Source organism: Aquila chrysaetos, chromosome 2, assembly GCF_900496995.4.
Source record: "Aquila chrysaetos chrysaetos chromosome 2, bAquChr1.4, whole genome shotgun sequence".
Lineage (NCBI taxonomy): Eukaryota > Metazoa > Chordata > Aves > Accipitriformes > Accipitridae > Aquila > Aquila chrysaetos.
Window position 1 is genome coordinate 65,087,523 of NC_044005.1, and position 19,402 is coordinate 65,106,924.

Below are 19,402 nucleotides of genomic sequence, written 5' to 3' on the forward strand. Positions count from 1 at the left end.
CTGATGTTCAGAGGGACCTTCCTGTGCTTGAGTTTGTGCCCAGTGTCTCTAGTCCTGTCACCAGGCACCACTGAAAAGAGCCTGGCTGTGTCCTTGTTAACATCTTCCATTCAGGTATTTATACACATTGATGAGATCTCCCTAAGCCTTCTGCAGGCTGAACAGTCCCAGCTCTCTCAGCCTTTCCTCATATGAGAGACACCCCAGTCCCTTCATCTTCTTTGTGGCCCTTCGCCGAGACTCTCTCCAGTATGTCCATGTCTCTCATACCGGGTAGCCCCAAACCAGACACAGTACTCCAGGTGTGGCATCACCAGTGCTGACCACCTCCCGCGACCTGCTGGCAACACTACATTGCAGCAAAGAGAAGTCTGGCTGATTTCAAAGGGTCAGTAGTTAAACAAGAATTTATTTCATATATATCTGGCACCTCTAATTTGTGAGAAAAAAATTAATAAATTCTGTAGTTGAGTATTTTCAGAGATCTTCACATCACCTGATGATGTTAAAAATTTTATATTCCGTTATTATAGGTTGACTTTATTGCCTATGAAAATGGGACTATAATAGAAAAAGTCATCAGTATATTAATGGCCTGCTAGCTGATACAACTGCCACCTTTGCCATTTAGACTATATCAATATAACTTGCTGGTGTGTCACACAGCAAACAAATTTTTTTCAAATTGGTAGGCAAAAGTTTGGTTATGCACACATTTACTTAGTCTTATGCCCTTTTTTTTTTTTTTTTTTTTTTTTTTTTTTTTAAGATAATTGTTTTCTCTAATCTCCAAGTAAATTTTCACAGAAATTAAGCCCTTTCTTTGGGAAAATTCTTGGCTGAAGCAATATATTGTCCCTCAACAATTTTACTTAATTAGGAAAAAGAGCTATGCCACAGTCAAACAACATACCAACATAGTGACGCTAGCTCTTGTTGCTTTGTAAATGCACATCACAAAATAGTCTAACTGCAGAGTAGCAGACAATAGCTTCAGTATTCTGTATTAATCAATCAAAGAGTTTCTGTAATGTCATTTGTACTTTGGTTTGGAAATATTGTATTTAATTTCCTAGCACGTTAATTGTTTTTAGAAATAGTTTGGTGACATTTCTAAATAACATATTTGAAACTTTTTTTTTTTTTACAAAAGTATTGGATTCATGAAGACAAAGTCTGAAGTAATACAGAATGAATTTAAGCATATTGATTAGAATCAGTATTTATCTGAAAAATCTGAGAGAAGGAATTCTGATGCATTTGAAACAGCTGCTTAGAAGGAACAATCAATATGTTCAATCTAGTGATATCTAATGGTGGAAAGTGAGAATAGCTGTCTAACAAAAGTATGAAAATCAAACAAATGAGCAAATTAACAGCACATACAGAAATTCTTAATGTTAAATTTCTCATTCCAGTTTGCAAGCAGGTTGGGGGGGGGGGGGGGGGGCATCCCCTACTCTGAGAGCAGCTGCAGTCAGTGCCTGCCTGCTCAGATATAATACTTCTTCCAAAAATTGAGAAGAGCAACAAAAAACATGCACATCTTGTGTATCAAGATATATTTAAGTCTGCCTATGTGACTTCGCCCTTTCCATCTTACCCTGTCCAAATCTGATACCAGCATCACAGCAGTACATAGCAGGAGCTAGAGGAGGTTTGGGTATGTACAACCATCCCCCATCTCTTCTTAAGGAGCTCTTACAATGCAGTCTGTTGTTCTAGAACCTAACTTAAGATTGTGGTTCTAGTCCAAGTACTGAATGTACCACAGTGGCACCATGAAGCCATCTTCACTACTGCAGGTCTTCCTCTTTTGTTGTAAATTGAATCTTTGGAGGCCCTCATTTCACCCAGATGAATTCAGGGTTTTATGCTGGTGACCCAAAACGCCTCTTCCTCATCATTAGTTTGCTTCTAGAGACCATCTCTAGATGGCCATCCTGAAGGAAACTTCAGGAAGTCTCTCATCAACCTCCATCCTGGAGCCTAGTATAAGACTTGAACATTCACTGAACAGGCTGCATTTAAAGAAAGGTAAGTAAGTTCTGTAATTCCAATTTTCTAGTTCTGGGAGGTAGTTATAAAGAGGATAAGGTATCCCGTGTGCATCTGCTCTTGCACATCACAGCTGGAATCCAAACTCCTATGTTCCTCCCTCACTCAAGAAAAAGAGGCTGTGATATTTTTAAGACAGTCTGATGAACTGGTCCAATCAGCATCACTTCCCTTCAAAGAGGCTTATTTCCTGCAGCCAGTTCTTAAATCATCACTCTCTTGTCTTGCTTCCACCCAGCCCATTTAAGGTAGACTTCCCTTTAGCTCCTTCCACTACCTGTAAACCCTACAATCAACACCTGTTCAGGTACAGTTATCCATATTAGTAGCAGCATATTATCACAGAAGGAATTGTTTAAGCTCATCTCTCTATGATGTGGTATGGACAGTATTCTAGCCTATGTAGTAAGTACTGAAGCAGGACAAAGTAAGGTTATACAAGGAAACCATATATATTTTTTCCACATCCTAAAGGTCTCCATAAAAAAGTCTGAACTAATGCTGAGAGTAGAAAAAAAAGTCTGATAATTCTGTAACCAGAAAGCCAAGCCATGGGCATAAAAGGAAGCCACCCATCCATCCAAGCATGTTTTACACCTCATATGAAATGGTAAATTTGTGCAAGTGATTTTTATATAAACTTTTATTTTTTAGTTTTAGGTATCCTTTCTTCCAGCTAAATTGCACACCTTTGTCCCTGATTTAGTTGCTTACATGCAAATATCCAGTGCCATTTAATATGCAATATCTCACCTGGCCTCCACTTTCAGCTCCAGAAGAACATGCGCCATCTGCAGAGGGCTACCAGATGTGAAACATGATGCTGTTCTGTCACTCTCTGTGGATGCCTCATGTAACCTAAGGCATCTGAAATAGCACTAGGTATCTACACTCAGGTAATCAAATTGAGCCCTTATTACTTGCTTAGTCATAGGTAAGCAATTCAGTTGCTTAACTGCATCTAATGCACTACAAAATGACCAAAGATATTTCAGTTGCCACTCCAGAAGACAGCAAGTCTTCCATAGGTCCTGTGTCACTTCTGCTATCCCCGTGCAGGTATGCCAGTAAGATGGATACTTACCTACTCAAGCTTAATTAGCTAATCAAGCCCATGCTATTTTGTAAGTCAGAACCACCGTAAGTGTTCAAAATTCTCTCTTCCAAGCTATTTTATGAGAAGGGAGGATTGTCCTGTTCCATGAGAAGAAGTATTTCTGACAAAAAGTTTGGATGCCATAGGATGCCCAGACAGATGTGAGCTACAAAAAGTGAGCAGGGCTGCTACTGAGAATGGTCCTTTTCTATTTACACACAATGCCTATCCCATTGGCTATGTTTGATTCCCACCCATCTTTTTAAAAAACGTATCTTGTTAAATGACACATCTTCTCAGAGCACACTGCAACTGCACTTCAGCAGGCTGTGCCAAGACTTACATCCACACATTTGACACACATTTTTTCTGAAGTGATTTCCAAAAGCTCAGGAATGAACTAACCAAGTTTGTTATTAATGTCACACACTGGTAGCAGTAAGAGGTTAAGCTGCTTTCATGAAGTGTGTGTGAAGGGAACTTCTATATTAGAGGAACTTCTCTGGAAAGCAATTGTACTGCTTGTACTAAATGAGTCCCTGTGTAAATAATTCCTACCGAGGATTCAATCTAGACAGAAGAAACAAGCTCTATAGAAAAGGATTCTCCACAGTGATTACACCATCCTCCAATTAAATGTTTACAATATGTCTTGTACTCAGATCTTCTAATGAGCTCCATAATGCATCAATGTGATTTGAATCTGGGTCTCTCCAAGTCAGTAAGCCTGTCTTCTGCAACTCTATTCCTAGAAAATCACAACCACCTTCTCTACTCAAATCTCTCCTTAGAAATAAAGAACATAAAAGCCTCACTAAGTCTATGCATTAGGCTTCACTGCTGCTTTCTTCCTCCAGCCTATCCTTGTCCTACTAAGACTCTCAATAAAAACATGCACCCAAAGTAGAAGGCTTGTGTCTCCCCTTGCAGAAGGTCCATACACAGCAGAATTGGTGACATCTCATTGCACAATGACAACGATCACACAGGTGAGAGACCAAGATAGAGATGTCTCTGAAAATAGCATGACCACGAGTGTGGGGGGTGTCTACATCTAGATTTTAGAAGAGAAATGAGAACATGGCGGGGGAGGAAAGTAAATGAAGATATTGGCTATTGTTCATGTGCTAGAAAACCAACGGAGTAAAGAATGAAAAGTGTTCCGTGCTGAATATTATCATTCCCAATAATAAGATTCCCACTAATTGTAATGACAGCAGAGGAGAATTGGGCATTTTTGAAAAATCACGCTCTCGATAACATGATACATGTACAAATAGTTATAGGGCTATGCTATTAATTACTGGCAAGAAGAACAGTAGAAAAGGGAGTCTAGAAATATCACCACCTTTTTCTAACTACACTCTAAATCTCTACATAAATGTGATAAACAGCATTCTTCACACACTAGCAAATTTGCACCTTGGAATGGAAATAACTCAGTTTCTACTGCGTAGTGCTAATGTGGGAAAATTAGGCTTACATACTTGACAGCAGTACTTTCTGCTAGCTAACAGGGTAAAATTGTTTCAGATGCCAATAACACATGGTGAGTTCCCATTATGTATTTGTCAGCAAATCCAACTAATTAGGGACTAATTACTCATTGTAGTAGCTCAGTAATATCAGGTTCTGATAAACTGTCATCTTTGTAGCTGTGAAGATTCTGCAATTAAAACTTACTTTATTTTCTCAAATGATTGCAATGACTAAAGGGAGAGCTGGAAAAAACACAGAGAAGATTCTGCCATCTCCATAAAAAGGCCCCTTCATTCACCCACACCAAAGCAAGACTTATCCCTAAATTTTTTTTTTTTTTTGCTATTTTGCCCTATCTAAAGTACAAGATATATAATGTAATACAAGAGAGACTACATAACTATTTAAAAGTTTACCCCAGTTACAGGATCTTGCTGTTTCTTTGGCATGGCTCTGCCCTGTCCCATCCCACCCCTCCCAACACAGTCTCTCCTGTTGTACTTGGACTAAGCTTTCTGGGATAGGACCTTTAGGGGAATTTCATTCTCTGTTTATAGGAAACGTAGCACAGAGGAAGTCCTGGTCCATGAATAGGTCCCTGCAATCTGAGATCTAGAAATAACCGCATAAGGTCCTACTTTGCTAAACTGCAAATATGATGCAACGTTACTCCAAGAATATATTAAGCAAATAAGACAGGTGCAAAATATGCAGCACAGTTAGCTGTATGATTAAGGCAAATGCCAGTTTAATTTTGGATTTTAATTTTAAGTGACTTGATTCAAAGAGGAAATGAGCTAGTCTGGGAAAAGATGGATGTGGAGATTTCTCAGTTCTCCTTGGTAATGAAATGCTCAGAACTGACCAAAGTGAAATAGTTATAGGCCATACCCACATGTGTGATGCTCATCTAGTCAAGTGCAAGTTCTGCCTTTGTGCATCTCATGCATTTTTACTTGATTCCTACATGCAAACATTGACAATACCTTTCAGCCTCATCCTTGCAGATATTAGGAAAATACATGCTCTGCTCTTCTTAAGAGAACAGAGCCTCCATAGTTTACATACCATAGCATATGCATCACAAGGCAAACACTTCACACAACTTCACAAAGACCCCTTAGGAAAAGGTTTAGAAATTGCAAAGTACATTCATAAAGGATTAAGACTTTGCTTTCACCCAGGTATACGTAGTTGCAGTGCCATCTTCTGCAATGATACGCAGTAACTCAGAAGAAATCACAGCTAGATAAAGTTTCTGAAACTTTTGCTAACAATTTTTGCCTCCTGTTGATAAAATAAACAGACATGGTCACCCACAAATAATTATCTTTCATAAAACATTTTTTTTGTTTCACGTCAATATCTTGTAGCTAGACTGCAATAGCAGAGGACTTTTGCCCTAACACTGCTGATGGTCCCCAGGTCTTGGCTTCACAGCATGTGACATACCCAAGGAGTGCTGCAATAGCTTTTTCATCCTGTTCAGTCTGTCCATGAACTTAAAACTTGGAGAAAACAGAAACAAACCTGCTCAACAGGTGTCTTTTTCTTGCAGCTATATTCATCATCTGATTACTGCATTCTCATCCCATAAGCCTACAAGACCTGCAAAAATGGGTAACAGCTGACTCAACAATACTTTTTTTGCTGCTAAAACTGTTTGACACTTCAAGCTGGAAGCACAAGAAAAGAGGAAATACCACCGTAACCCTGAAGACTTGACTTAGACATCCAATTTACAGAACACTTAGTTTTTCAGTGAGTTTCACTGGAAAATGGCTACCAACAGAGGGAGTTGGTAAAGTTGAGTTGGGGGTGGAAGAAAGAGAATGAAAGGAGCGACGGGGGGGGGGGGGGGGGGGGGGGGGGGGGGGGGGGGGGGGGGGGGAGAATAAAATATTCTGGCTTATACTCCAAGATAATAGTTTAAGTTGAAACAAAGACTTTCGTAGGATAAGGACTGTGTATCCTTTGGGAGAAAGCAGCTCAGAGTAAGACCATCATCCTGTCTGGATGAAATTCTTTGATTTTACCTGTTCTAAGCATATGTAGAATTAATCAGTCTAAGCTCTAAACTGTCCAGATTATGTAATTCTAAATGAATATACAAATTTGTTGTCTTTTTTTAAAAGTGACAGCTGGGTAAGAGACTGCTAAATCATTTTTTTCAAAAACATAACTAAATTATGAATTAAAGTAGTTGTAATGGTAAAAGGAATTGACTTAATCAATGAATTCATTTAGTCCAGCCCTATAGAGCCAAGAAATGCACCAGTCTCCTAGAATTATGTCCATTCATAAAGCCATGAGACAAAAAGCAATGACATTCAAACTCCTTAGGTGCTTAGGAGAAACAACATTTGGGTTATCCAAGCTGAATGAAGCATGTTCATGCAGTTGCAATATAAAAGTCATGAGATAATGATTTTTACTTTGTTGATACGTGGAAAGTGTTTGGGGTTTTTTTTCCTGTTTAGCTTTTTGGGGACAGAAAAGCAGGTTGTTGTGCATCATCTTTGGCACATAGATACAATCTGGACCTCCCTGGAAAATTGTCAAAGAATGTGCAATGACAGCTCTTCCCTTTTATTGCTGAAACCAAAATATCTGCATCAATGTTACTCTACACTCTGAGACCAGGAACACTCTGAGAAAGATTGACACCAGACATTTAGTTCATTTTCTGTCTGGTTTGCAGGAGGTGCTCAGTCAGATGCCAGCTCTGGGGTATTGTGCTGTGACTCCTAAGTTGACAGAGGCACCCGAGCTCCACTAGAGGATGTGAAAGTTTACATCCACTCCTCTGCCCTACACATCCTACAGCAGAGGACAAGTATGTCAGCCTTCCAGGTCATGCTTCAGCTTTCTTCACCAGCAAGAGAGTGTGCCCAGAGAGATGCTCCAATGCACTGTTTTGGCAACAGGAGCCTAAATTTCTATTACAAACTTAAATGCACCTCAACTAAGCTGAGCCTTGTCCAAAATTTTCCCAGGACCAGGGTCCTCAGGGAATGCTGACCTTAAAGGATCAAAATCTTTAAGATATAGGGTTTTTTTAGAAATAAATGGTCCAGATGGATTGCTAGAATATTCTATTTTTTGTAAACATGAAATAAAAAATGAAAAATCTCACCAAAAAGATACTGCCAAGAGTGCCAAACACTTTGTTTCTTCATTTTAAAAACATGTAGTACCTTCCTATTTGTCTGAAAGTCTTGGGAAACAGCTGGATTAATTTAATTGAATCAGTGAAAATCTTTCAGGAAATATGGGTGCTGCTAAGGAAACAAACAGAACCTGGAAAGAAATCCCAACATTAAGTGACCAAAACAGGCACTAAAGTTTCTTCTCTGTTGATGCATTGCCCTTTTGCTTTGAGACCGGAGGATGAAATGCATTCTTCACATATATTATTAGAAGATCGAATTTAGCTTCTGCTATTACTTTCAAAGGATTTGATGAATAGACAGTAGCATTAGTATTATCTAATCCTTCACTCAGACCTAGGACTTAAAGATTAACAGCTGCAGATTTTATAACATTTCTAATTCAAGGATAAATTGTATTTTCTTGAATTGGATGGGTAGGTAATGTCCTAAAGTTATTTAATTCTTAGGAACCATTGACTTTACAGGAACAGACTAAGAACTCATGACCATGAAAAATTGCTAATCGAATGAGGTTAGATGAAAAAAAATATCCCTAATGAGAAAAACAGGATAAGAATCCCATCTCCAAAGAGGGACAGAGCTTTGAGTCATGCAGACAGGGCTGCTGTGAGGCAACAGTCCTGTTTGGTTTTATCATACAATCTCATCTGCTTTCATTATGCCAAATATTTTGGCATGATGGCACAGCTTCCACAAAAACATACCTCTACCATTTACCTGGTGATTAGGACGCATTAGGGGAAACCATGGTCAGAAAAGGGAAGAAAGAACTGAAGGAAGGAATTTTGTACAGGAACAAATGGGTTAGTGGAATGCAGCTAATTTTTAAATAAAAAAGCACAAGTCTTATTTCTCATTCTGAAAGACAGCAAGCCTCCATTTTCACAGGAAGGTTCCAAGTAACATATCCTAAAGAGACAAGCACTTCTCCTGTTATCTTAGGCAAGGTACCAAATGTAAGTTACATTTCTGTGTTCCATCTTTGTGCTAGGCTTCCCTCTTCATATGCAGTTATCCAGTCTCATTTGAGATACCTAATTTTCCATATTCACCAGATAGGGGAATTTCAGCACCTCACATCTTGAATTCCACTCTGAGTGCATTTAGGTGTGAGATTCTTGCTATTTAAAAACCCTTTCTTAGCTGTAGCCCTAAAGAAGTGCATACTCTTCATTTTATAAACCACATATGCTCTTCTTTCCATTTTACACACCTATGCTTGTAGCTGTCATGTTACATCATACCAACTTGATGTTAAGGATAAGTAGTCTGCATTAAAAATTGGTCCACATGCTTACATTTGGAAGTATAGCATATGACATTAATAAAATATAGTCAGTAATGTCAACATTTCTCAGGGAAAGAAGAATAAACAGATTCACAGTAGAATGTTATTATATATCTAACCATATACGTAAATATTATAGTAACGTGAACACATTACTTATTAACATGAACATAACAAGCCATTGAAGTTAGCAGTTACTGTTGCCACCACTATTGAAGGAAGGCAATAACCCACCAAAACTAACATTCAGAAGAAATATGTCACTCTGATCTTTTGGAAGAGCAAAGAGATTACTGATTGGAGTCAGATCCCTGTCTATGCGTTAGGTTTATGCGTAACTGGAGAAGACAATCTCTTTCAAAATTAACTTCCACTGCTCCATTTCTTTACTTATACCCCTTTATTTTCCTGCAATTAAAAAAGAGAAGAAAAAAAAAACCAAACCACCTTTGTCCATGATCATTATTTCATTCTTTTATCTGCCACTTATCTTTCCATGTAAGAATCCCTGTCCAGTTCAGATCACCAATGCAACATTGTTCTGCCATCTCTTCTCTAAACCACAAAACTTCAGGCTATGAGAAATAGCAATGTAATATGATGCAGTAATAAGGATAAATCAAGTAATTTCTTGTTTGAAATTTCTATTTTTCCTAATTCTTCTTTCTTTCCCATAGTTACACTCACTCTTCTACTTCAGCCCTTACCTCACCTCCATTTCCATTTCCCCATCTGTCTAGCTTTGCTTCTATTTTATTTATACCCCTCTTTTCTGTGGTGTACCTTCTTTTCTCTTGTAAATAAACACATACACCTAAAGAAGTTAAAAAATTATTTTCTTACTACTGCTGCTACCCAGAGCACCTTTCTCTGGGCTTTCTGTATTTTCCATTGCCTTTTCCATTTCTATGCCTTTATCTTCAAACTGCATTCCAAAGACTGATTGTGGCCTTCCCCCCCCACCGCCCCCATCACCTTGATGGGGTTATGTGATCTGTTATAACCCTTCTTAGAGTAGTTTGGTTTTGATCCCAAGCACTAGTCACAAATATCTTTGTGGCAGATCAGGCTTTCCATTGATAGAGCTCCATGTCAGCATCTAATTGTGAGCTACAGTAAAAGATGAGCTAAACCAAGACTCATTTTCACATTTTTTACCCATCCGTTTAGTGTATTTGCTGAAGATTACTCCATGTTTTGAGTGATAGGCAATAACCAAGGCCTATCTTCTCTGTATGGACAGGAAGAGGAAAAAAGCACTCCTTCCCTTGGGCAAAAAGTTAAATGGTGTTAGGCATCTTCAAGAGGTATCAATATGCAAATACCTATGCTATCAGTAACAACTAGTAGTAAGATTAGACTACCCCAGAGTCCCCCTCTTTCCTCAGAATCTTTCTCATTTTGGCCACCCTTCACTTGTACCTTAGAACACATTCTGTGATTGCACTTGTCCCCAGCCAAACAAACACAAAACCAGGAGGTTTTCTGCAGCCACACTTTCTTTGTTCCTTCACTCATACTGAAGAGGAATGAGCAACACAAACCTGAGTCAGAGGAGATACATGGTTTTTTTCAAGCCTAGACTATGCTCTTCTACTATCTGAGGCCCTCACGCAACCAGTTAAACAGCTGACTGAGAAACCAGCCAGGCTACAAAGTGTCTACAGAAAACTTCATCTCCAGGGTTAATTTCAGCTAGTACTCTCTGGGTCATGAAGTACTACTGAAACTGTCATAGGCAAAGATTGCTTATCACATGACAGTTTAAGAACAGATTCAATTTAGGTGTAAAATAGCAAGTTCAAATATTCCACACTCAGACAGCAACAGTTGTCAGGCCCCACACGTGCACTAGATTGGATCATGACACAGAAGGATATAAATCCACATTCTTCAGATCATAAATCAGTCAAACAGGCTGACTGGCTCCAGACAGGACACCCATAGGACTGGGTTATTCTCCAGCTGCCCATGACAAGATTCCCCTGGTGCATTCAGCACTGTGAGAACCAAGATATTGGTCTGATTCAGTTGGATCCTCTTGTGTTATGTTTCAAACTGTTGAATATGAATATCTCATGATGTTAAAAAATTTGCAGTTCCAGTGTTCTGACCTTATACAACTCTTCCCTTGACAGATCAACACATTTCTCAGCAAATGTTTTATTTCTGAAATAATTCAAAAAAATTAATTACATTCATTTGAAAACAGCTTGCCTAAGCACACATTTGAGGCAGACAAACTCCTTTCACTTCATGCTAATTCTTGGATCGATATTAAAAAAAAAAAAAACCAACCCACCCCCCACCCTATGGTTTTTTGCTTTCAAATGAGGGGAAAACCCTATAAGAAGATCAGATCTGGGGTACAAGATAACACAGACAATTTCCAACATAAATGCTAGTTATTAGGTGTCATGTAGAGTCAGGAGTTGCCATGGAATCCATTTGCTTCTAAACCAGCTCCTCCTGCTGGAATACTTTCTCATTATTATTTCTTTCAGTAGCACAAAAGGAGCTGGCTATGGAAGAAATGTTATTTTAGGGTAAAGTTTCTACTTTGTCTGCAATCAGACATGAAATTAAAATCTAAATTTAAAGCTATATTTCTGTCCAAATGTAAAGCTACACTACTGTGGTCAGAAGAACGAAATCATTGTAGACTTTTTATAGATTCAGTAGAGCAGAGAAAACAAATTATAGCTGAAGTCTTCCTTTCAGCTGTCTTCCCATGAGTGAAAATAAATGTCATATCTGATGCCTACTGTTTACATTTTTGCTACATTATTCTCCCATTATGCTTAACTTTTAACATTTTCATACTAGTTATTCTATGCAACAGTAGCCTCATTACCAGCCTAATTACTAATGTCCTGGTATACAGAACAGTGTGTGCATGCTGGACACTGGGTTTATTAGGCCAATGAACTCACTTGTTGTGATGTCAGTTTCAATAGATGGATTCTAGAAGAAAAAACGCGATCATGCCTTCAAACTCTTGACACGCCAATTATTGGGTTTCAATTCTTTTGTATACAATGTGCTGCAGTAACACTGGAGGACAATACTGGAAAGTAACCAGCAATATTAGAAAACTATGTCAGTGATTTGCAGCTTGGCATGTTAATACTTATTATTAATATTATTGTTTATTATAGACATTGACTAGCATTGCATCTGGAAGCCCTAAACAGAAATAGGATCCTATTGTGATCAACGCTGTATGGAGATAAACACAGCCCTTGCCTCCAAGAGCTTGTATTGTATGGTGCTAGCCTTGTAAACTGATCTGGGTACATAGATTCTTGTGCCCCTGTGGAGTCCCCCAGCCCTCCAAGGTGGTCAGAGCTTCCTGCGTAACCCTCCTACATGGAGAAGTGGCAAGCAAGTTTCGGGTGCAGGGAGCTTGAGCCTTTCTAATCCGTTCCTTTCCTGCCTTTTAGCAGTTGAACTACGCCAAAGCTTGAGCAAGTCCACCATCTTACCAAATTTCTGAGCCTGATTTACATCTCTCCAACTCAAAAATTTTTCTCCTACCAGGAAATCAGAGGAAGCTCTGTGCCATGCAACACCCTTCCCTCTCCAGCCCTGTATTTTCTAAGGTCCCGTAACTGCAGGTACACTCCTGCACCCATGGAGAGGTCTGTGGTACCTCTCAGGAAGCTCCCCAGAGCGCAACAGCTTCTGGGACAGGCACTACCATTGGAAAAGCAAAAAAGCACAGACAAGCAGGCTAGAGACAGAGAATCCTTTGCACTGGAGGGAAGGCAGAAGGGTCATTGGAGCCCTACAATGAATAGAAGCAGCCCAGCATCAGTAAACAGTGAAGGCTGGGCTGTGGGGACAGGACAGGGAACTGCAAGCCAAGTGTGGTAGCCAGGCAATTAGGGCTGGGGCCTCGCTAGCCAGGGCCCACCCCATACTACCTGAGCAAGGAGAGCAGGGCTGGCACAGGGACAGCAGCCAAGTTCAGGACAGAGTCCAGGTCATCAGGCAAGTCCATAGCAGCAAGGCAGGTCCAAGGTCAAGCTAGGAAGTCAGTCTGTGGATCAGGGTCCAGATCAGCAGGGTCCCTAGTGAGGTACAGATATAGCTGCAGTGCTGCTAGAGCCAGGAGCCCCTACAGCCTGGCTCAGGCAAGCACTGAGGGCAGAGGGTGTGGATGGAGCTGCCAGGTGAGGCTGGTCAGGGCAATTAAGGCTTATTAGTGCACTCAGGGACCTGACACCCACAGTCTTCTCCTCTCTTGCCAGTGTGGCTGCTCTGACAAGTGGTTAGGTTGAGCCATGCACCAGGAGCATTTTGTGTTGAAGCCAAAATTAAAACCAGACTCCGATACATCCTAAGGTTTTAGCACATTTCAAAAATGTGGCATTAACATCACCAAGCTATTGCCAGACCAAAGAAATGACAACTCCTTGTTCATCTACCAGCTAAATCTGACAGGAATTACACAGAGCAAGCGAGCCCTGGAGCTTCCTCCTTCCAGCTGCAAGTAGTGGACACTCCTCAGGAGAGGCACTGCAGGGAAATTGTCCTTTTAATAGGCTCTAGCTTCAGCTGGTTACATCCAGCTGCTGCATTATGTAAACGGAGTCCCACCATCAGTGAATAATAGTCAGAATTCAGGGTTTAGAGAAAACATCTCAACAGTGAGGCAAAACCTAAATAAAAAAATACTAATTGCGGGCATATGCCAAGCCTTGGGAAACACCCCCATCCCTCAGCAACAGATTTAGCATAGTCTGAAATAGGTTAAAACTGGATTCAGGCTTACAAGTCTGGTGCTGTTTCCCTGTGCCCCCTTCCAATGTAAGCAACTGATGCCACAGTGTTTTCCTCAGAGACATCATCTCATCCGCATCACTTCTGAAGAAAACAGTTACAAACTCAGTTCATACTGCAGTTGCAATAAAGCATCTATTCACCACGTGGGGAATGCAGAGGAGAGTAGTGACAGGCTTGCAGAGCGCCCAAATAATTCAGAAACTGTTAAGCGACAGGGGGGTTGCTCCCAGCTTAGTGCGCAATGCTCATAAACGTAGTTAGACTTGTAACCAAACAGGTATGAGACTAAAACAAGTAAAGCTCCTACTAAAATCTATGCAGGGAATGTTTCCCACCTTGTCTTACGACAAAACTATAAGCATCCTGATGATTATGATACACACCAAGTGCAACGTGCACCAGCTCCGGAGCTGTCAGGCAGCCTCACACCCTGCATCCCTCCTTTTTGGTTTGAGCAAGCCTATTCTCTGAGGTGATGGGAGGCCAAAGGCAGAGTTTCAGAGCAGCGGAGGGGGGCGGTTCCTCTTGGTATTGATTTCATCTGAAATGGCATGTGTTATTTCAAAGCGAAATGTGTCCTCGAAACAGGTTAAGCTGCTTTTCTCCACTGAAACAAAGCAGTGATACAAGTCTATTTGTGACCTCTCAATTATCAGGTTGATAGTAAGAACAGACTGTGGAACGGATCCCACTATTTTAAGCATTATTCTTTGGGGTGCTGAAATTTAAACAGGCTTCTGCTGACAGATTTTCCCCCGACTAATGAAATAACTTCTTTGCTAATGAAAGCCAGGCCTTGGGAAAGGAGATTTCAGTGATAGTGAGGGGTCGGAGGAAGCCTGATGCAGCTCCAGCTCCACTAGCATACGTGAGTAAGCGCAGATCTCACGCTGTACCTGAGGCCTGGAGGAGACCACCCTCCCGAGGAGGTTCCCCCCGCCGTGAGGTGGCTTGCCTGGCGCGGGCCTGTACCAGGGCGAAGCCCCCAGAAGGACGCTCTCAGTTTGGGACAGGGAAAGCGAAATCCAACCTAGCAAGCCAAAGCGAATAAAATAATGTAAAAGGGATGTTTCCTCCCCATCGCCCCTCGCAAGTCTCAGACCGCCTTTCTCGTAGGGGTGAGGAGGGCAGGTCCGACCCCAGGCAGATGAACGTACAAAATGGGGAGGGGGCGAACACCGGCGGCCCGCGTCGTGCGGGCCCCTCTCCCTGCCTTGTTACCCGCCCCCCCCCCCCCCGGAGGGCCGCGCTGCAGGAGAGGGGACGGCAGCTGGGGCAGGGGGACAATGTCGAGTCAATTCAGCGCGACGTCTGTCCGCCCGTGTCCGTCCGTCCGTCCGTCCGGGGCGGCGGCGGCGCCCGCCGCTGTGGGGAGGGGGGCGGGGCGCGCTGTGAGGCGCCGCTTCCCGCTCTGGCGCGCACAGGCCCGCTCGTGCCAGGGGCCGGCGCGGCGCGTGGGGCGCTGCGGGTCCCGCGGCCGTTGGCGGGCGGCCGTTGGCGTCGGGCGCGGCGAGGGGAGGGGCGGGGGGGGGGACCGGGGCGGGAGGCGGCGCGGGGCTGCGCTTGCTGGCCGCCGCCGAGACAGCAGGGAGCCCGGCGGAAACACCGCCGCCGAACAAAGCCCTCGGCCGCCGGGAAGGAGCTCGGCGGGGCGGGAGCACACCGGCAGCCCAGCTCCGCCCTCCCACAGAGGAGAGCCGTGAGGGAGAGGCGGTGGACCCCGGGGGCGCCCTGCTGGCTGCGTCCCCGGGGGCCGCTGCCGCCCTCGGCGCTAGGCTCCCCCCGTCCCCCCCGCCTCCGCCAGGAGGAGGGAGAGAAATTGCGCCGCGGCGACCTGAGGGGGAGAGGGGTCACTCGCGACCGAGATGAGGGCAGCGCGCCCTGCGTGGGGGCGGGCTGGGGGGCGGGGGGTGCGGGAGGCAGCGAGGGTGCCGGGGGCGGCCCTGGGAGCCGCCTCCCCGCCGCCGGGCAGGCCGTGGGGCGGGGGGAGCCCGGCGCAGGTGAGGGGGGAGCCGGGAGGGCGGCACCGACACCGCCCGAGCCGCTGGTACCGTCCGGGGGCAGGAGGGGAAAAAGATGAACAGCCGTGCAGAGAAAGGGATACAGGAGCTAAGCAAGTTGTCTGTGAAGGCATAGGGAGGGCAGGGGACACTTTTTAAAGTTTGTAATTTCTTCAAAGTTCGTTTCCAGTCCCGTATCCCTACCGAACAAGGGAGTTTCAGCTCGGTTCGGACGTTTGGTATACCAGGATCCTTTGGAACTACAGAAGGCAAGAATAACGTGCCTGGGGGTAGTTGTCACTGACCATAAAGTAGATTTTTTGACGTTTCTTTAGTTTATGTTTTCATTCGCTGCTCCGCGTAACAGTAAAAAAGCTTGACTTCCGATCATTAGCAGGAGAGTATTCAATAAGATAAGGGCTAAAAGGTAGTGACCTTTGACTCCACTGGAAAAATGAATATAAATCATCTCGTTACGTTTATGCCAAAAACAATAAAATTGAAAGGAGTGCATGGTCAAGAGAAGTCCCCCCCAAAGCATCGCTTAAAAAATCCACGGATATACCGCCAGAAATAGTTCAGAAGAGTTACCGAAAAAAACTAACAATCCTGCCGGTGGTCGAGTACTCTCATTTTGCAACGTTTCTGTAATTATTTTTGAGAGATGCATTCGGAACCCCTTATATCTGAGAGATGGTATCCAAGGGTCTGCTAACTATTTCCTGTGTTTTGTTAAAGAATCGGCTTTCTCGTTGTCCTGAACATCCTAATAACATTAGCAAAAGAGCAGGAATAAAGTACCTAGAGCATGGCTCGAATCTTGGAGGTTAAGATCTAGATCAGTTAAAATATATTAATTGCTTCTGAATGGTCTCCAAGAGCATTTGCCGTGTATATTTATGTCAATAAAGCCTTGATTAGGGCACGGATGGAAATGCACATCACACTCCAATTCACCAGGGTACCCGAGTGTCTGAAGTTACGGGTCTCTTTCTTACAAACAGCCTGGGTCTCCAGGCGCCCGCACTCTCATCCATCCCCGGGGCCGCGCACCTCCGGCGAAGGGAAGGCACCGCGTCTGAGGACGCGGCGGTGGCGGTCTGCTCTCTGCAGCCGCCCGGCTCCGTGCGGGGTCGGATCCTGCCCTTCTCGCCCGTACAGGGCGGAGGGAGCTTCGGCGTCTCAGAATCTGCCCCTTGCTTAATACCAGGCCGATGGGGTTTTTTAAACAATCGTGAGAGCCACCCGCCTGCTTAATTCGCCAATAGTTGCCTTTTTAAAAAGCTATCAGGAAAGCAGTGTATAGGCGACGTCTCATGCGTGAAAAGATTTTTCTCTGCATAAAGAAATGGCCACCTTATTTTGGGGGGGGGGGGGGCGTTGGTAAACGCGTCCAAATTCATAAACTAATAAATACATCAGAGTACGCCAGAATGTGCTGGAGAAGAAACTGGATCAGACGTGTCCCGTAGGGAAATGACCCAGTAGGGTTTTTCTTTCTTCCCCCGCCGCTTTGATTTGTACAGTTCTCTCCCCCCCCCCCCCCCCCCCCCCCCGCACAGGCACGCACGCATCCTGCAGTATACGCTCCACATTGTGCCTGGCTACACAAGTTTTCTACTACGTATCGTTGGAAACCTGTCTGTGAACCCCTTTGTTTTCACCCAGCCTTTCTTCAGATATCCCGTTTTATTATGCGCCTTTTAAAATCAAATTGCGCTGCAGTACCTGTGTGTTCGATTTTCCCAATATTAGCTGTTTTCCAGAGTTTTCTCCCCCGAGAATAAATGCATCTGAACTGAGCGCAGCTCCCCGGGGGCTTCAGGCAGCCAGAGGGTCTCCCTCGGCCCCCTCCCTCCCAGCCCCGACCGCGGGGCCGGTGGCCGGCGGCAGGACACGGCCGCCGAGCCGCTCCGTTCCCCGCTGCAGGCGCGGCGGGGGCGGGCAGCGGGGGGGGCCGGAGCCCCCCGCGCCCCGCGGGGCTCAGCCCCTCCGCTCGCAGGTGTCCCCTCCGCGCCGGCACCGCGCTCGCTGTTGTAAACTCCGCTCCGACGGCTTGTACGCCGAGGAGTAACGGCAGAAGGGCCATCCCGCGGGGGTGCGTTCAGTGTATCTATCAAACAGGATCCCGTAGTCCCCCCCGGGACAGAGGAGCTTCCCCGAGGGGGCGAGCGACATCGGGCTCTTGGCTGGTACGAAGACCACGGATTTAGCTGCGGTGGGCTGCCTTTCTCTGTACACCTGGAACGGGGCAGTGCTAGCTCTGATCTCCGCTGGCAGAAGTCCCGTCCCTGTTTTGACGAAGGAAAACAGGGCTGATGTCCCTGAAAGGGCCAAATTGTCCCCATCGTTCGGGAACTGCCTCCTGAAATCCGCCGGGCAGTGTCCCTAGCGTGCTGACCCCGCGCGACTTGGTCCGGAACGCCGTGACTTTGTCCGCGTTCCGTGCAACTTCGAAAGCTGAATAATCAATCGCCTTTCGTCCGCCGGTCCTTTCACATCTTGCACTTTATCTACCGTAGCGTTTACACATTCAAAAATCTACACACAGGGGCTCGCCGAGTCCGAGCCCCCGGGCTCCGGCCGCGGGGGGAACTGGGTCGGCTTCTGACACCCACCCGGGCTGCGGCTGCGGGGAGGAAACCGAGTCCCGGTACACCAGGAAAGCGGATCCTCGGTGAGCTGCTGTCCTCGCTGGGGCTGCCTGGGGTTGGTTAGGTGGATGCTCGTGTTCCCTGGTATAAATTAGCAGAAGTATATCCTACTGATTTATTTATTTTTCCCAAACCAAGGGTGTTATAGAAGACACTCGCTGCGGCTCATGTTGACAAATAACTCGTGAGCTACCTGACAGTGTTAGTCCAGTTGTTGCCCATATGTCTAAATACCCTCCAAGAGACGTCAGTGCCGTTGAGCAAGAGAATTACCTCAAATGAAAACCAGAAGGAAGATGTTTTTTTTTTTTTCCTCTCCCCCAAACCACTTTACACCTGATGGCAGTAACACACGGGGAAGATTTTTGAAAATTCAGTATCACCTTCCCCCATAGTAGCGATCGCTTTGCAACATGACGGGGAGCGGGGAGGGTGCTCTTTTTTTTCTCCTTTTCTTTCTTTTTTTTTTTTTAATAATCCATACCTTCACTAAATGACTTGCGCTCGTGTTTGTTTAACAACGGGTCGCTTCGGTAAACAAGACAATCAAAAGAACATTTGAGACTACGTGGATACATTTCTCTGCTGCTTGTAGACGCCTGGACACCCAGAGGAGTTGTTGAATGCTTCTCCTTCCATCCTTCCTTTATTTACCCAAATGAACACAGGGAAAGCTTTTAACCGAAGGGAGATTTAAGGTGATAAGGAGCGAAGCTGCGCTTCGAGCTGCAGCCCTCCGTGGAGCAAAAGGGATGGATGGGGTGCTTCAAAGGCTATTTTTTTTGTTGACATTTTTCTTCTTTCGAAAACCGAGACCGTTTCTTCTTCCTCGAAATATTCCGACGGTTGCCTTGCCAGTGCAATCT